Source organism: Protopterus annectens, chromosome 13.part0, assembly GCF_019279795.1.
Source record: "Protopterus annectens isolate FY-2018-M chromosome 13.part0, PAN1.0, whole genome shotgun sequence".
Lineage (NCBI taxonomy): Eukaryota > Metazoa > Chordata > Ceratodontiformes > Protopteridae > Protopterus > Protopterus annectens.
Genome location: NC_056747.1, coordinates 665209100 through 665227675, shown reverse-complemented (window position 1 = coordinate 665227675; position 18576 = coordinate 665209100). Strand labels below are relative to the sequence as shown.

At 41.8% G+C, this 18576-nt stretch overlaps 1 protein-coding gene across 2 annotated transcripts in view; it reads left to right on the top strand.

Annotated features, from left to right (window-relative positions):
- The window catches only part of LOC122787571 (nucleotide-binding oligomerization domain-containing protein 2-like), a 326951-nt gene that overhangs the window by 108914 nt on the left and 199461 nt on the right, over positions 1–18576 (top strand). The window lies entirely within an intron of this gene.

Sequence of the window (18576 nt, the reverse complement as noted above, 5' to 3'; positions counted from 1 at the left end):
AAAAGCGATTTACATTCCCTCACAGGACAGCGTCTTGGCAGACTTTCTAAGCAAATCAAGGTAAGATCCCCATGAATGGATGCTGAGCAGGGAGATCTTCCTAGACATAGTCCACAAATGGGGGGGGTGTCCCAGATGGATCCATTTATCTTCATCGTCGCCAAACAACTTGCACTGTTTTGCATCAGGACCTATGGTCCTCAAGCTTGGAAATTGCATGCAGTGTCCTTTCCTTGGAAAGGGAGGTTCTTGTATGCCTTGTCTTCATGGTCTTAGTAAAGATCCAGAGAAAATACCTAAAGATGTACTTCTATTCATCTGTTGCAGTATTATTGACATGAGCGTTGCCTGCCAAGGCGATGAGACGACATCGGCCAGTATGTCAAAGTCTTTCACTACCTAGGGTGTGTGGTATGTCTGATGTAGGTCACTATCAGACGGCCATAAAAGAGATGTACGCATGCACTACCCCCATACCTTCTTTGCCACCAGTCAGATCGCCAGTCCTGGATGTTACTCTGCTGCCAGAATCACTTGCTAATTAAGATAAGTGTCCTGTTGGGGAAGCCTTTTTTGTAATTTTCTGCTATCTTGTCTTTTATTGAGGTTAATCTCATCCAGAAAAGGAAAGTGTGACTGTGGAAGACAGATTCCACATACAGATAGCCATTCCCAGTGCCTCTTTTGCCTCGGGTCCCAGCACGACAAGAAAAGCTGCTCCATCTGTCAGTCTTTTGTACCCAAGACTCTCTGAAGTCAGTTATTGTCCCTAGCGATTTACTTAGAATACCAGTGCCTCATGCTTTTAGCTAAGAGCGCAGTGGAAACTTCCTTGGACCTGATGACTGAGCCCGCTAAGCATAAGGCCAAAAAACATAGACCTGAAACTGAAGCTGCACCTCTGAATATGGATATCTCTCCTGAAGCATATGAAAGCTTGGAGATGAGTGCCATCCTGGATCTGGAGCCACAGGCCAAGCCCGTTTTGCAGGCCTCCTTGGTACCGGACATTTGCATGTCCAGAGAGGCAACTCAGACATCAACTACCAGTGTCGGGAGGAACCCAGGCTTAGTGTGTCAGAAGGCCCTAGGGGAGTTACCCAGATCATTGTTAGTGAAGATGTCGACTCAGCCTTGGTGAAATGTAGGCCGATGCCAAGCCTGCCTTCTTTGCACCGCATGGATACTCCAGCAAAGAAGAGCAAAAAAACTAAGCATGCCCCCCGTCCCGCACACAAGGCCTGTTTAAGGCCTTCATGGCGTTTAGGCCTTCCTCTGGTCAACCTGCTTCCCCTCCGGCCTGGCCTGCGTCCCCACAGAAAAGATCTAGGCCTCAGGCCACTTCTGAGGAAGATTTTTCATCTGAGGAGGTCAGTGGTCGATTGGATTACTAATCACAAATCCCTTCAGCTTTAGATTATGCTTCCCCTAAAGAAGATTCAAATGGAACAGAATCTCCTGTGGTATAAATTTCTTTCAGGGAGACCATCTCGAGGATATGTGACCACTTCAAATGGGACAGTACAGAGATGTCAGTGGTCCAAAAATGTTATGTCCTCTTCCAAGTACAGTCCCCTAGCCTTTCAGCCATTCCTCCTTTTGTTCCAGCCTTTTTAGATGCTTTTGCGTCTACTTCCACTCATCCTGACTCTCATCTCCAGCTCCGAAAAAGCCGGATAGGTACTACAAAGTACCTAAGGACTGCAATTTTCTTATCAAGGCTGCTGTTGCAGTCCCTTCTGTAATTTCAGTAGCCTCTGGTAAGGCCTCCAGGTCACTTCCTTCTATCTCCCTCCTCCCTTTGGACAAGGATAGCAGGTAGCTGGAGAGGCTGGGCAAGAAAGTCTATACCTCAGCCACCCTGACCTTCAGAGCTCTGAACTACCAGGCACACTTGACCAAGTATAATCTGGAACCCCTGTCTCAGCTTTTAAAACTTATTTCAGAATTGGAAAACAAGGCCCTGGGATCCTTCCTCATTGTTACTACTACTCAGGTAGCCAGACATTCTATTAAGTGTGGCTGTGATGCTGTAGAAGCCACCTCTAGAGCTGCAGCTTCCTCTTCTGCCCTCAGATTTGCCTGGCTAAGGCTTCAGCTCTTTCCTGAGGACATTAAGGCAAAATTAATGGGTGCTCCCTTGGACAGTTCTGCCCTTTTTGGTAAACCCACTGCACAACATTTCAAATCTGTGCAAGAAGAGAGTAAGGAACTTAATGACCTTAAGCACATTTTGGTATCCCCTGTGCCTAAATTTCACAGGAATTACTCTGCAAAACAAGTCTTTATATGCAGGCAGTCCAGAACCATATAAACAAGACCCCAGAAAAGGCTTAAGAAAACTTGTTAGTTTTCTCCTACATCTTCCTCTTCTTCTCAGCTTGCTAAGCAGCCCTTTCCTGATCAGACGGGCTCCTCCTCATGACTCCTCAAGCAGTCTGGGTGCCCCTCCCCTCTCCCTGCGCCTAACCCTATCCCTTCTATCCTGGGAACTCATCACTCAAGACTCTTGGGTGTTAAGATGAGGAACTGGAAGTACAACTGCAAGTTGTCAAAACTTTTTCAGATGATGTAAGAATGTCATTTGGTCTTGATAAATGTACAAAAGCAACCTTTAAAGCAGGAAAACTGCAGCACCCAGAAAACATCAGTTTGGGACACGAATGTGTGATATAAAAGAATTTGCGCAAGAGGGACTGTATAAATATCTGGGAATTGATGAAGGCTCAACAATAAAACATGAACAAATGTGAATAAAACTTAGTAAGGAGTACTTTAGAAGACTTAAATTAATCCTGAAAACAGCATCAATATCTAGGAACAAAATCCAAGCTATAAACCAGTTTGCTATTCCTGTCCTAACTTACAGTTTTGGAGTGATTGACTGGCCACAAAATGTGCTGCATAGAGAGGAAAACAAGAAGGATGTTTCATGCTCACTAAATGATTTATAAAAATCAGTGCATACCAAGATTATATATTCCCCATTGCGAAGGAGGGATGGGCCTCCTTGAAACTGATTACATGTACAGATCTGCAGTTGTGGGACTCTACACATATCTGCTGACCTTACAAGACCCAAATGTAGTGAAAGTTGTGGAACATAATGAGAATAAATCTAAGATGACTTCCCTGTTTAGGCTAGTAGAAGCATGTTGGCATCAAGCAGGAATGGAAATCGAACCACAAGTGGATAAAAAACAGGCAGCAACTGAATGAGCCAAAAAAGAAAAGAAAGAATACAAGGTGAAGGACCAGATGAGAAGGCATGAAATGTGTTAAATGCATAAATATAGTTGTAGGTATAGAAAAGTTTTGGAAGAACCTCATGTTGATTAGGAATGGTTAAAGAGAGGCAAATTCAAACCAAGAGATGAAAGGTTAATATTGGTGGCACAAGATAGTGGGCTACGTACATGTTGATTTACAAAGTCCATTGAACATGTGGGAGAAACAGACAAATGTAGGTTTTGTAAAACAGAATTGGAAACAGTTGCACATCTTGTTGCTGGTTGTGACATACTAATGGCAGAAGGACTGTGTACCGAAAGGCATACTAATGTGGCGAGACTGTTGCACTGGGGATTGTGCAAACATTATGGTACTGAAGTGGCTGAAAAACACTGGAAACATGAGCCACAAAGCATCATAGAAAATGATGAATTCTACATCTCATAGGATCATTCATTGCCAACAGTTCAAAAGATAGATGCTAGAAAACAGGATATTGTGGTCCAAGAAAAGAAGATGAAAATAGCATTGATAATTGAAATCGCCATACCCAGTGACTACAGTGTCCTGCATACAGAGAGAGAGAGACAGAGTCATAAAAATATCAGATTTGCAAGCAGAAATGAGTGCAATGTGGAAGAAAGATATCCAGATAGTTGCAATAGTAGTAGGAGCAACGGGTCTTGTAAAAAGGAGTTTACAGTCATATTTAGATATGCTACCAATACATGTAACTCCATACGAATTGCAGGAGGAGTCATTACTGGGCACATTGCAGGTGCTGCGAAGAACACTTTTGGCTGACATCAAAGAGTGAAACAATACTAATTTCATGAACTTTAATTATACTCTGAGTTAGGAATGGGATCCATTCCCATCATGGTATTAGAAATCCAAAAGATTTGGAGATATTAAAAAGCGTTAAGCATCATCAAGAGGGGGTACTTTCCTCCAGTCATGCAAATCCTACTCGAACAGGACACTATCGAACCTCTGCCCCCAGGACAAGAGGGAAGAGGTTCCTACTCCCGCTTATTTCTAGTTCCCAGGAAGGAAGGTCCTTGGAGACCCATCCTAGACCTGTCCTACCTCAACAACTTTATCATAGTACCCTTATTCAAAATGCTTACTGTGCAAACCTTATTCTCTCTCATCCTCCGTAGACATCAGTGATGCTTACCTCCATGTCCCCATTCACCCCAGATACAGGAAATTTCTACGGTTCTATGTGGGATACTCACACTGTCAGTTCTTGGCTTTGCCTTTTGGACTCTCCACTGCCCCGAGAGTCTTCACAGAATGCCTAGCACTGGTGGTCCCCTTTTGCAGACTCCAAGGGATCCTAATCTTCCTCTACCTAGATGACCTTTTGATTCAAGCCAGTTCCCAAGTGGAACTGAACAAAAATCTCCAACTGACAGTTGCTATTCTGCAAGGCCTGGAATTTACCATAAATTTCAAAAAAGTCATCCCTGGTCCCATCTGAAGACTGTCTTTCTGGGGTGCAGATTTCAAACCCAGAGTATGGTGTCTCTTCCACATGCCAAGGCACAGGAGAGTTCTCTGCTCATTGCAGAGACTCCTTCCCACTAGGTCTACTGTCTGCAAGACCGTTCTTAGGAATCCTGGGAATGATGGCATCCACCATCCCTATGCTTCCTCTAGCAAGGCTTCACATGATTAAATTCCAAATGGTTCCTCAAGTCAGTGTGGTCTTAACATGCCCACCCTCTAGAATACCAAATCCCTGTTCTACCCTATCTCAAGAAGGCACTCCAATGGTGGATCACACATCTATCTCTAAACCCATGCCTCGCCATTCACCCATTGCTACCAACTCAAGTGCTGTACACAGATGCTTCAGGCACAGGCTGAAGAGCAACCCTGGACCACCACACAGTACAAGGACAGTGGTCACCCTCCCAGAGGAGGGATCACATAAACATCAAGGAAATGAAGGCATTAATCCTTGCCCTTCAAACCTTCGAATCTCTGCTCAGACCAGGGAGGTTACATATGCACACAGACAATATGACAGTTTTGTGGTACATCAACAAACGGTGGACAAGGTCCTACCTCTTTTGCAGACTGTCCATGCAAGCCTGGGATGTAGCATGCCTACTAGATGTCTCCCTCCATGTGGTCTACATCCCTTCCAGTCAGAATGCTGTGACAGACACACTAAGCAGATCCAGAACACAGGCCCATGCATGGATGCTTCACAGGGATGTGTTCCTGGACATTGTCCACCAGTGGGGTATTCCACAGATAGACTTGTTTGCCTCCCCCTTGAACAAGCAACTTCCAAAGTTTTGTGCCAGAGAACCCCATTCTCAGGCATGGAGAGTGGATGCCCTTTCCATCTCCTGGAGGGGGAAATTCCTGTATGCATTTCCCCCCTTCCACTTATTCTGAAAGACCTACTAAAGACCTACTGAAAAGTCAACAGGAAAAACCAAAAATCTTGCTGGTGACACCCTATTGGCAAAGACAGCATTGGTTCCCCCTTCTCTTTCATGTAGCCAATGGCAATCACCACAAGTTGCACCACAGGGTGGGTCTACTAACACGGAACAAGGGCTCACTTATCCACCCACACGTCAAGACCCACCAACTGACCCTGTAGGTGACGAGTCCTGATTCCTTTCAGACACCTTTATTCTAAGGACATGCTTCAAGTCCTGCAGGAGGCCAGGAAACTTAATACCAGAAAATCTTACCTCTCCAAATGCAAGAGGTTCTCGATTTGGGGTCTTACCAAAAACCAGGACCCGCTTATGGCACCCCCAAATAGTTCTGTCACATCTGCGTGAATTGCTTAATGCAGGATTAACTTATTCCTACATAAAAGCTCATCTGTTAGCTTTCTCTGCTTGTCTGCCACTTTTTGCACCCTTAAATTACAGATTTGAAGCAAAACAATTTTTTAAAGGTGTCCTTCACGTCAGACCTCCCAGGAGACCTGTACCTCCACCCTGGGATGTCAACTTTGTGCTGGAGAAACTGACTCAAGCCCCTTTTGAACCAGCTTCTTCTAGTTCCCTCAAACACTGTACTTGAAAAACTGTCCTCCTGGTGGCTGTTACCTTCGACAGGCAGGTTTCAGAATTACAAGCCCTTATGGCATCTCCTCCTTTCTTGTCCTTCCACAAAAACAGGGTTTCCCTTCAAACCAGTCCCTCCTTCATACCCAAGGTAGTCAATGAATTGTCCTTAAATCAGGCCATTCATCTCCCCATCTTTTTCCCCTTTCCCCAGAAGAGTAGTGAGGGGATCCTTCACACCCTAGATGTAGACAGACAACTCAGGTTTTACTTTCACAAGACTAAACCCTTTAAGAAATCAGACCGACTGTTTGTGTCATTCCACCCCAGGGTTTTGGGACTGCATGTGTCTAAACAGTCCATCTCCAATTGTATTTCCAAATACATTGCCTTTTGCTATGCTCGCCGTGGTAAATTCCTTCCAGGGTCAGTCAGAGCTCACTCTACAAGGGCAGTGTCTTTTTCAGAGGCTTTCCTCAAAGGGTTGGACACCAACTCTATCTTAGAAGCAGCTACTTGGACATCTGTCCACACCTTCACCAAACATTATAAGCTGGACTGCATTTCCAGATCCAGGGCAGGGTTTGCAAGGGCCATTCTCCATGACTTCATAGAAAATTCCTCTGCCACTTCCTTCTCCCTTTCTGCTTGAGCTTTTTTACTCTCCCTTATGTCAGAAATACTGTAACAGATGAATAGAAGGACATGGACTAGTTGTGTAAGAACTTACCATAACGATAGATGTCCTTCTGTTCTCTGTTGCTGTATTCCATCCCTCCCTCCTTCCTCCCACTTCCTGGCTTTCTTGGATACATTGATCCTCATTCCCTTAGACTGTTTCTGTGCCTGGGGCCTCAGTTCTGAGGATGGTGCACATATACATCTCTTTTATGGCCGATGTCTGATAATGGCCTACTTAAGACGTACTGTGCACCCTAGGTAGTGAAAGACTTTGCTGTACTGGCCAACATCAAGTCTTTGCCTTGTTAGGCAACTCCCTTATGTCAGGGCTACTGCAACAAGAGAAACGAAAGGACATCTATCGTTATGGTATGTTCTTACACAAGTAATCTATTTTACTGATGATACCCTATTGCCAAGGTGGCATTGGTTCCCCCTTCTCTTTCACTTAGCCAAGGGCCATCAACAGAAGCTACTCTCAACAGCGGATTTGCTCACACAACAGAAGGGCTCATTACTTTATTCCAACCTGTTATCCCTGATCCTGACATTACAATGAAAAGATTCTGATGTCTTTTAGACACTAATTTTCTGAGAATGTGCTTAATGTTTTCTAGGAGGCAAGGGAACCTACTACCAGGAAATCTTGCGTAGCAAAATGGAAAAGATTTATTATCTGGTGTTTGGCTAAAACCAAGACCCAGTACAGGCTAATACTCCCAATGGTCCACTGTTGTTTGTGTGAGCGGTTGACATCTGGCCTATTGTATTCATCTGTTAAGGCAGACATTTCAGCCATGTCTTTTTGCCTACCTGTAGATCCTCTTCCTGTGGCCAGATTGAGTTCTTTAAAGGTGTACTCCACCTGAAACTTCCCCAAGAAAAGCTATCCCACCTGCATGGTACTTCAATTTTCTGCCGGCGAAACTCACTGTCTCTTCTTTTGAACCAGCAGCATCTGCCTGTCTCAAGTTTTGTACGTGGAAAACTATTTTTCTGGTAGCTGTCACCTCAGTCAGAGTCATCTCTGATCAACACCTCCCATCCTTATTTTTCACAAAGATTGAGTCTCTTTTAGGTACAGTCCCTCTTTTTGCCTAAAGTAGTAAATGAAATGTCTTCCCACCTTCTTTTATAACCCATAAAATAAGAGAAAAAGGATTCTACATTTTCTTGACATGCATAGACAACTCAAATCCTGCCTGGATAGCGTTAAAGATATCCCCAAGTTGAACCAGCCTGTGTACCCTCACACCCATGGGTCTCTTTCCAGCAGCCCAATTTAGGAAACCCAGTTTCTAAGCAAACAATTGCTAACTGGATTTCTAAGTCCATTACTTTTTGGTACATTCAGCATGGCAAATTCTTACCCTATCCAGCAAAAGCACATTTTACTAGAGCAGTGGCCTCATCTGGACCCTTTTTCAAGGGAATTGATTCTAGAACAATCCTAGAAGCAGTTACTTGGTCTTCTGTTCATACCTTTACCAAACATTACAGAGTAGGTGTCTTCTGTAAATCCAGAGGTGCCTTCACCAGGTCAGTCTTTATGGGTCACTAAATAGATGTTCTTTGTGTTTCACTGTTGCAGTCATCACTTTTGGGTTATCTGCTTGCAGTAGCCCTCAGTCGGCCTGATTAACAAAGTCTTGAGTCCTGCGTCGGTTGCTGTCCCTTCTTCCATGACGTCAGGTCATCAGGGGTACAAAACATGCAGCCGACGCCATTACATCTTCCATGATGTCAGGTCATCCAGGGGTATAAAACATGCAGCCGACGCCATTACATCAGTCTTTCTTGCCGTGCAGTGCCCGAAGCAGAAGCAGTGCCGGTCGGCCGACTCCTGAAATTTTCATTTTCAAGTTTCAGTACCGAAGTCTTCAATTAAAGCTAAGTACTCCGTCGGGGAAATTTTTTTTTTGCTCTTTACCGATGTCAGTAAAAGTTAATAATTGCATTACTTGTGGAAAGCAAATACCTCCTAAAGATTTTCATTCGTACTGTATTCCTTGCCTAGGCCCTGACCACGACGTACCGTGCTGTTGGTTTTGTGCTTTATTTAATCAGTGCATTATCCATAGTCGGTATATTTTCATTTCTAAATATTTTGGTTCTCGGTTTAATTATCCAGAACTGTCATCATTAGCTATCCCGACTACAGGGATTCCGAAAAAATGCAAGGATAAAGACAGAGATAGGCTGCCGAGGTCCAGAACTGCCGACGACAATTCTCCTAAGCCAGTCGCCAGTTCGCCGGTACTCAGTGAGGCGCTTTCACAGCCCCTGATACCCGCTACCTCTGATTTGCAGGCCTCTACTGAGACCCATTCGGAGTCCAGGATACTGCGAGATGCTTCAATTATGGAACCTGCGGATGTCTCTACCTTGGATGTGTCCGGAGCCGCTGTGCAGGCACCGGCTTCTGAGGGTGTATTCAGGCCTACGGACTTGCATATTAAACCGACGCCTCCTTCTGCCTAAATCTCAAACCATGCCTAAAGAAACGATGCCCAGGCCACATGCTCAGGCCTCTATGCCTAAAAAACAAATGATAAGAATGGCTGAAGATCTTATAACTCTAATCAGGAGAAGCCAGCCTTCCCCTTCTAAGAGACCTAGGACTGAAGTTGTTTATCAATCTTCTGACCAGGATTCTGATTTTTCTGATGATCTGGATTTGCCCTTATCTACTTATGAGGATTCTGATGCAGAGGACTCTAATCCCTCTGCTTACCCTCCAGAGGATTTTTCTTTTGGTGAAACCTTACATACTCTAAGGGAGTATTTCTATTGGGAAAGCCAGTATTTTTCTGATTCAAAAAAGAGGCTTAGAGATTTCTTACTCCTGCCTCAGCATAGGCCTTTAGCTATTCCTCCTGTACTAGACATTGTTGATGATGCTTTTTCGGAATCTAGTTTGGCCCCTGATTCTTTGCCTCCTGCTCCCAGAAAACCTGACAGATATTACAGGGTTCCTGATTCACACAAGTTCCTTTTTAAAAATCCTATTGCGGATTCAGAGAGTATTTCACAGGGACCCAAGGGCATTAAGGCTTCTACTGCTAAAAATCCTACCCCTTCTGATAGAGACTCCAGGGCGCTGGATAGATGGAGTAAGAAGGTTTACACTTCTGCAACCTTGGCCATTAGGGCTTTAAACTACCAGTTTCATATGTTAAAGTATCAACAACATGTTATTAGATTGCTTAAACAGAAAATTATGTTGATTCCTGACTGTGGGAAAATAAAGAATTACAGGATTTAAGGTTTACTATCATTATTTCAAATGACACTCTGTCAACTGCACTATGTTCGACAACGGAAAGTCGAACACGGCAATGTCGAACTTTAAAAGCAAGCCTAGGAATGGGTTTTAACATGGGTCGAGATAGGGGCGAGGTTTGTAGTTCAGCAATAGCAGTGAACCCCTATCTCGACCCATGTTAAAACCTGTTCCTAGGCTTGCTTTTAAAGTTTGACATTGCCGTGTTCGACTTTCCATTGTCGAACATAGTGCTGTCGACCGAGTGTCATTCGAAATAATGATAGTAAACCAGGATTTAATGCTTTTTGCTGAACAGGTTGGAAAACATACTTTGCAATGTGGATTTGATTCTTTAGAGGCCTCTTGCAGGGCTGCTGTTACTGGTTCTGCGCTCAGAAGGCATGCTTGGCTTAAGTAGCAGTCTGTACCTGATCATGTTAAAGCTAAATTGTTGGATGCTCCCTTAAATCAGGACCGCCTGTTTGGCAACAAGGCTGAGGAAGTTCTTAAAAAGATGGAAGATAAAGCTAAATTTATACAAACTGTTAAAGATTTCCTACAAGTTCACTCTCCTAGATTTAGTAGGCACTGGCCCTCTAAGAATTGGTCTTTTCCAGCCAAACCCAGACATAGCAGAAACCCCAGGATGTTCTTCGTGTTTCACTGTTGCAGTCATTACATTTGGGTAATCTGCTGGCAGGTTGTCCTCAGTCGGCCTGATTAACAAAGTCTTGGGTCCTGTGTCGGTTGCTGTCCCTTCTTCCATGACATCAGGTCATCAGGGATATAAAACATGCAAACAATGCCATTACATCAGTCTTTCTTGCCGCGCGGTGCCCGAAGCAGAAGCAGTTTGCAAGTGCTGGTCGGCAGACTCCTGAAATTTTCATTTTCGAGTTTCAGATCCGAAGTCTTCAACTAAAAAGCTAAGTAACCCCGTTGGGGAAACTTTTTCTTGCTCCTTACCGATGTCAGTAAAAGTTAATAATTGCATTACTTGTGTGAAGCAAATACCTCATAAGGATTTTCATTTGTACTGTATTCCTTGCCTAGGCCCTGACCACAACGTACGTTGCTGTCGGTTTTGTGCTTTATTTAAGTAACGCACTGTCAAACGTCGGTACATTTTTGCTTCTAAATATTTTAGCTCATGCTTTAATTATCCAGAAATGTCATCGGTTAGCAATCTGACTACCGGAATACCTAAAAAACGCAAAGAAAAAGACAGAGACAGACCATTGAGGTCCAAAACTGCCGATGACGCTTCTCCTAAGCCAGTCGCCGGTACTCAGTGAGGCGCTTTCACAGCCCCTGATACCCGCTACTTCTGATTTGCAGGCCTCTACTGAGACCCATTCGGAGTCCGGTATGCCACAAGATGCTTCAATTATGGAACCCGTGGATGTCTCTACCTTGGATGGGTCCGGAGCCACTGTGCAGGCACTGGCTTCTGAGGGTGTTTTCAGGCCTACAGATTTGTATATTAGACCAATGCCATCTTCAAAACTAAGGCCAAAAACTCGACCTATGCCTAAAAACCAATGCCTGGGCCACATGTGCAGGCCCCTATGCCTAAAAAACAAATGATCAAAATGACTGAAGATTTAATTACTTTGATCAGGGGTAGCCAACCACCCCCCCCCCCTTCTAAGAGGCCCAGGCAATACATTGATTATGAATCTTCTGAACAGGATTCTATTTCTTCTGACTCTTCTAATGACCAGGAATTGTCTATGCAGAAGATTCCATTCCTTCTGCTCCTCCCCCTGAGGATTTTTCTTTTGGGGAAACTTTACATACCTTAAGGGAACATTTCCACTGGGAAAGTCAGGATTTCTCTGAATCTAAAAAGAGACTTAGGGATTTTCTTCTTCTTCCTCAGCATAGGCTTTTGGCTATACCTCCTGTTCTAGACATTGTTGATGTTTTTTCAGAATGTAGTATGGCACCTGATTCTCTGCCTCCAGCTCCTTGTAAGCCAGACAGATACTACAGGGTTCCTGACTCCCACAAATTTCTTTTCAAAAAGCCTGCTGCAGATCCTGAAACCATTTCTCAGAGTCCCAAGGGCATTAAGGCTTCTACTGCTAAAAATCCTACCCCTTATGATAGAGATTCCAGGGCGCTGGATAGATGGGGTATGAAGGTTTATGCTTCTGCAACCTTGGCAATCAGGGCTTTAAACTCTCAATTTCATATGCTAAAATATCAACAGCATATCATGGGACTGCTTAAACAGAAAATTATGTTAATTTCTGAGTGTGTGGAAAACAAAGATTTACAGGATTTATTTAATTCAGCTGAACAAGTTGGAAAATATACTTTGCAATGTGGTTTTGATTCTTTGGAGGCCTCTTGCAGGGCTGCTGTAACTGGGAATGTGCTAATAAGGCATGTTTGGCTCAAAGAGCAAAATCTGCCTGATCATGTTAAAGCAGAATTGTTGGATGCTCCTTTACAACAGGACCGTCCCTTTGGTAATAGGGCTGAAGAAGTTTTAAAAAAGATGTAAGATAAAGCTAAATCTATGCAAACTGTAAAAGATTTCTTACAAGTGCAACCTCCAAGATTTAGTAGGCACTGGCCTACTAAGAACTGGTCCTTTCCAGTTCCTTCGAGAGCCACTGAAATCAAACCCAGACATTCCAAAGGCTCCAGGTTTCAGTCACAAGGGACTTTCAGAACAAAATAATGGGATGCCTCCTCTTCCAAATCTGGAAACAAGACACCTCCCTATGGTAAGCAGTCTCAATGGCTTCCCTTTACACTTACCCAGCACTTACCGTTTAGCCGCCCCTTTGGGGGGAAAACTGGCTCTTCATGCAAGAAACTGGCAACTTATAACCCAGGACAAATGGGTTTTAAATGTAGTATCCCAGGGATACAGTTTTCATTTCCACACGTTGCCAATTCCAAAGGGATGGCCAGACCTGCCCCCAAATCAGTGGGCAGATGCCCAGAAACAAGAACTTTCCCTCATGAGCATGGGGGCTATTCAACCCGTACCAGAAGAGGAAAAAGGACAAGGTTTCTATTCAAGACTTTTCCTGGTACCCAGAAAAGACAAATCATGATGTCCGATTCTGGACTTATCTACTCTAAACACCTTTCTGGACATTCCAAAATTCAAGATGCTGACTCTTCACCAGTTACTTCCTATGCTAGGCAAAGATGCCTGGTTGGCAACTCTAGATTTAAAAGAGGCTTACCTGCATATCCCAATCAGGGAATCTTGCAGAAGATACCTCCGCTTCAAAGCAGGCTACTTGCATTACCAGTTCTCTGCACTGCCCTTTGGCTTATCTACTGCACCCAGGGTCTTTACAAAGTGCCTGGCTCCAGTAATTGCATTTTGCAGGCAAAGAAATATTCAAATATATCCATACCTGGACGGTTGTCTAATTCAGGCAGAAAACAAGGACTCTCTTCTAAACCATCTGGTGTTTGTAAAAAGGGTTCTAACTTCTCTAGGGTACACTATAAACAAAAAGAAATCACAACTGGTACCCTCTCAAAAAATTACATTCCTGGGTGCAAGCTTGAATACAACTGCCCAGATGGCTTTCCTTACGCCAGAGAAGCAAATTCATTTGGTGACTTAATTCAAACAGGTGGCCACAAAAACCCTGCTTTCTGCAAGGCAAATTCTGCAAGTCTTGGGATTCTTGGCCTCCTCTTGGCATTAGAGAATTTTGAAAAGTTATGTGAAATTGATCTTCGTGCCTTAGAATATTCGGGTACAAATAACAACAGACATAATTTGACAAAAATTAATTTTTTATATTAAACACCTTAAATGAATGTAAAGATGTCAGGTTTATAAAACCTGACAAAGGAGGGGGAATGACTATATTTAACATTAGTGACTATAACACTGAGTTGGAACATATTTTGAGTAGTAAAACATATAGATTGAGTTCTACTAATGAACTACATGGAGCATACAGGCGAATAAGGAGGATTCTTTATGATTTATTTATTGATGGTGACATTAATATAGATGAATTTAACTATATGACTGTCGACCATCCTAGGACTCCAACTATGTTTGGAGTCCCGAAAATTCATAAAGATTTAAATAAACCCCCTTTTAGACCAATTGTAGATGCACAAGGCTCAGTAGCATATCCAATAGCCAAATTCATTGATACAAGTCTAAAATCACATATATATTCAGAGAGTCACTTATTGAAAGATTTGTGGGATTTTTTATCAGTTATGGGAACAACAGTTTATAATGAAAATGATGTCTTTATAACTATAGACGTGAGAGATTTATATTCTGTAATCCCACACGACACTGGTATGAAATGGTTTAATCGTTTTTTAATGGAAAAAGGTTTGACACAGGATAAAATCAACTTATTCGATCAATTATTGGATATAGTTCTAAGAAACAATTTTATATGGTTCAACAACAAGATTTATTTACAAAATGAAGGAGTGGCTATGGGGTCCCCATGTGGGGGCCTCTATGCGAATATAGTGATGAATATATGGGAAAAAGATTTTGCTTTTAGTTCTTCATTTTTTGAGAACTGTAAGGTATATTTACGTTTCTTAGACAATATATTTATTTTATGGAGAGGAAACACAGAAGAACAAATTGATGATTTTTTATCTTACATAAATACAACTACCTCATTTTTGAAATTTACAGCCACAAAGGATACGGCTTCTATAGTGTTTTTAGATGTATTATTAGAAAAGGATAGTAATAAGAAAAAATTAAAATCTAAAATATTTCGGAAGAAAACTTACTGTAATAGTTTCCTCCACTATGAAAGCTGTCACCCTTACAGTCAAAAAAGAGCAGTACTAAAGGGGCAGTTTGTAAGGGCAGCAAGAATGGTGAGTTGTAGGAACGATTTTATTAATGAATGTGTGAATTTGTCCGATATGTTTGTAAGTAGGGGCTATCCTGAGAGGTTAATTAATGAAATAATGCTTGAGATTATAGAAAAAAGAGATAATTTACATTTTAAACCATTATTAAACTCTGGAACAGTATGCAATTTAACATCAATGAGAAGTATTGATGAAACATTGTCAAGTGAAACAGGGTCCGTATTTTATCCAAGGGACATTAGTACATCAGATGACACTACATCAACAAGACTAAAGAACTTTAACATTAGTTTTATTACTACGTACAATTCAGACAGTGTAGCTATAAGTAACATTATAAAGAAAAATTGGCAGTTGGTGGTATCTGATCCGTCACTGCATGACCATTTTGATAAGTCCTATGTTTGTATTCAAAAGGGGTATGAATTTAAAACAAAGATTGGAAAACAGCCGCAACAATATATTAGGTAAAACAAATAAATGCGGTAGATGTAAATATTGTTCGTATGTGTTTGAAACAAATGAACTAAAAATCAATGGTGTATATATAAAATTAAAAAATAAAGCCAGTTGCATTAGTGAAAAAGTAGTTTATTGTGCCATCTGTTGTAATTGTACAATATTTTATGTAGGCAAGACAGAAAGAAAACTTAAAGAAAGGATAGGCGAACATATAAGAGCAATTTGTGATAAAAATGAATTAAATGCCTTGGCAAAACATATTTGTTTACATCCAACACATTCATTTAAATTCGTAGTTTTAGATGTTTTAAAATTGAATGCCAGGGGAGGACCCTGGCAACCTTTACTGGAGAAACTGGAATTGGAATGGCAAATAAGATTAAACGCGCATAATTGGCCGGGTATGAACAGTGCCATTTCAATAGCCAGTATTTTAAAATTAAAATCATTGGAAAGATAGAGAAAAGATATATATTTTAGAGGTATTAATTAGATTTTATATTATTGTGCATCAATTCACAGTTCATAATATATATTTATATTAATATATTTATTTAAGTATTTTTTATATTCAATACATTTTACTTACCTACTTATACTTTAAGAAACAATATATGTTGAACTCGTATAAATATATTATTCATACATTTATATAGACATACTTATAAAGCTGATTTATATATCTACATTCATAAACATATTTACATCTGCAGTTTGGTAAATGTATTCAAATAATGTAGCAACTTCAAAATTGATGTACGAATAGCCATTTCAGGCTACACAGAGTTTAGTACATAAGGAATGAGACTTGGGTTTTAAATGTTCCTTGTTTTTTACATTTCCCCTTTATTACCTTTAGTATTTTAATATTTCAGTTCTGGTTGCTCCACATTTAAAGTTAACATGTGTCAGATACGATCTATTGAGAGATTTTAACACAATATTTTTAAGATATATATATACATTTTTAAAATTTCACTGAATATAAATGTATACGCGTGCATTCAAACACATAAGTATAATATGTACATGTGGTTGATACATTGTTGCTGTCTCTTTAACTGATTACAGCATGTACGTTTTATTGATTTAATTGATTCAATTCAGTTAGTATTTAACTAACGGGAAGTGATGTGTAATTTGTTTGAAAAAGTTTAGCATAAGCTAAACGAAAGCGCTTACGGATTGATGTTATGTTTTTCGAGTGTAATTTATTTGTTTGTTCTTTTATTTTAATTGAAGTAAAGCCGTTTTTCAGGCACTTCTGTTTTTTTCGTTGGTTTATGGGGGCTATTCAGTTCGTACCAGAAGAGGAAAAGGGACAAGGGTTCTATTCGAGGCTTTTCCTGGTACCCAGAAAAGGCAATTCATGACGTCCTATCCTGGACCTTTCTACTCTGAATACCTTTCTGGTGATTCCAAAATTCAAGATGCTGACTCTTCACCAGCTGCTTCCTATGCTAGACAAAGATGCATGGTTGGCAACACTAGACTTAAAAGAAGCATACCTGCACATCCCTATCAGGGAGTCGTGCAGAAAATACCTACCTATCAGTTCTCTGCACTGCCCTTTGGCTTATCTACTGCGCCCAGGATATTCACAAAGTGCCTAGCTCCAGTCATTGCATTCTGCAGGCAAAGAAATTTTCAAATAGATCCATATCTGGACGATTGTCTAATTCAGGCAGAAAGCCAGGACATACTTTTGAATCATCTGGCCTTTGTTCAAAAGGTACTGACTTGTCTGGGGGTGCACCATAAACGAAAATAAATCACACCTGGTACCCTGTCAACAAATTATATTCCTGGGAGCAAGCTTGAATAGAACTTCCCAGATGGCTTTCCTCATGCCAGAGAAACAGATTCATTTGACAACCTACTTCAAACAAGTGACCACAAAAACCCAGTTATCTGCAAGGCAAATACTGCAAGCCTTGGGGTTCATGGTCTCCTGCATTCTTCTAATTCCATATGCAAGGCTGCATATGAAGAAACTGCAATGGTATCTCTAAAGCCTATGGGGTCAACATTCACAAGATCTAGAAGCAATGATTCCTATCATACCTTGCCTGCGCCTAGAGTTCCTTTGGTGGGCAGAGGCCTGCCACCAAAACAGGGGACTACCATTCACACTACTCCCTGCCACCCAAACCTTAACAACAGATGCATCAGACTATGCATGGGGGGCCCATCTGGCAGAGAAGTGCATTCAGGGCAAATGGAACCCAAGTCAAATGCACCTGCATATCAATCAAAAAGAAATGTTAGCTGTACAGAATTCTCTGACAGCCTTCAAGGACCACATTCTTCCAGGACAATTAATGATAAAGACAGACAACACCACTGTTATGTGGTACATAAACAAGCAGGGGGCTACACATTCTTACCCCCTCCTTAGACTAGCCATGGCATTGTGGAACACAGCCCTGAGCTATCAAGTACATTTACAAGCTCAATTCCTGCCAGGAAAACTAAATACACTGGCAGACGAAATAAGGAGAAACCTCATGGACCCACACGAGTGGAAACCGGAACCAAGGATTTTCAACATGTTGACAAGCAAATGGGGGAGCCCAGATATAGACCTGTTTGCCCCCCCCCCCCCAAAACTATAAGTTGGACAAATTCTGCACAAGGACTCCCCACAAACAAACTTGGAAAGTGGATGCTCTGTCCTTCAGCTGGAAAAAACTTTCAGTTTATGCCTTTCCTCATCTGCCTCTGCTCTCCAAAGTACTACTAAAGATCAAACAAGACAAACCAAGGACAATTTTGATTGCACCAGACTGGCCATGCCAACACTGGTACCCCCTCTTGCGCAGTGTGTCACTGTGGGCCCCATGGCACCTGCCTCAGACTCCTACTCTATTGTCTCAGCAGGAGAACCAAATTCTGCGCCCTCAACTTCAAACACTGAATCTAGTAGCCTGGCTAATTACATAATTTCTCCTTTACCATCCCTCAGTAAACCAGTTATGGATATCATTTTAGAGGCAAAGGAGGCCTAGTACCAGAAAGTATTACACTGAAAAATAGAAAAGATTC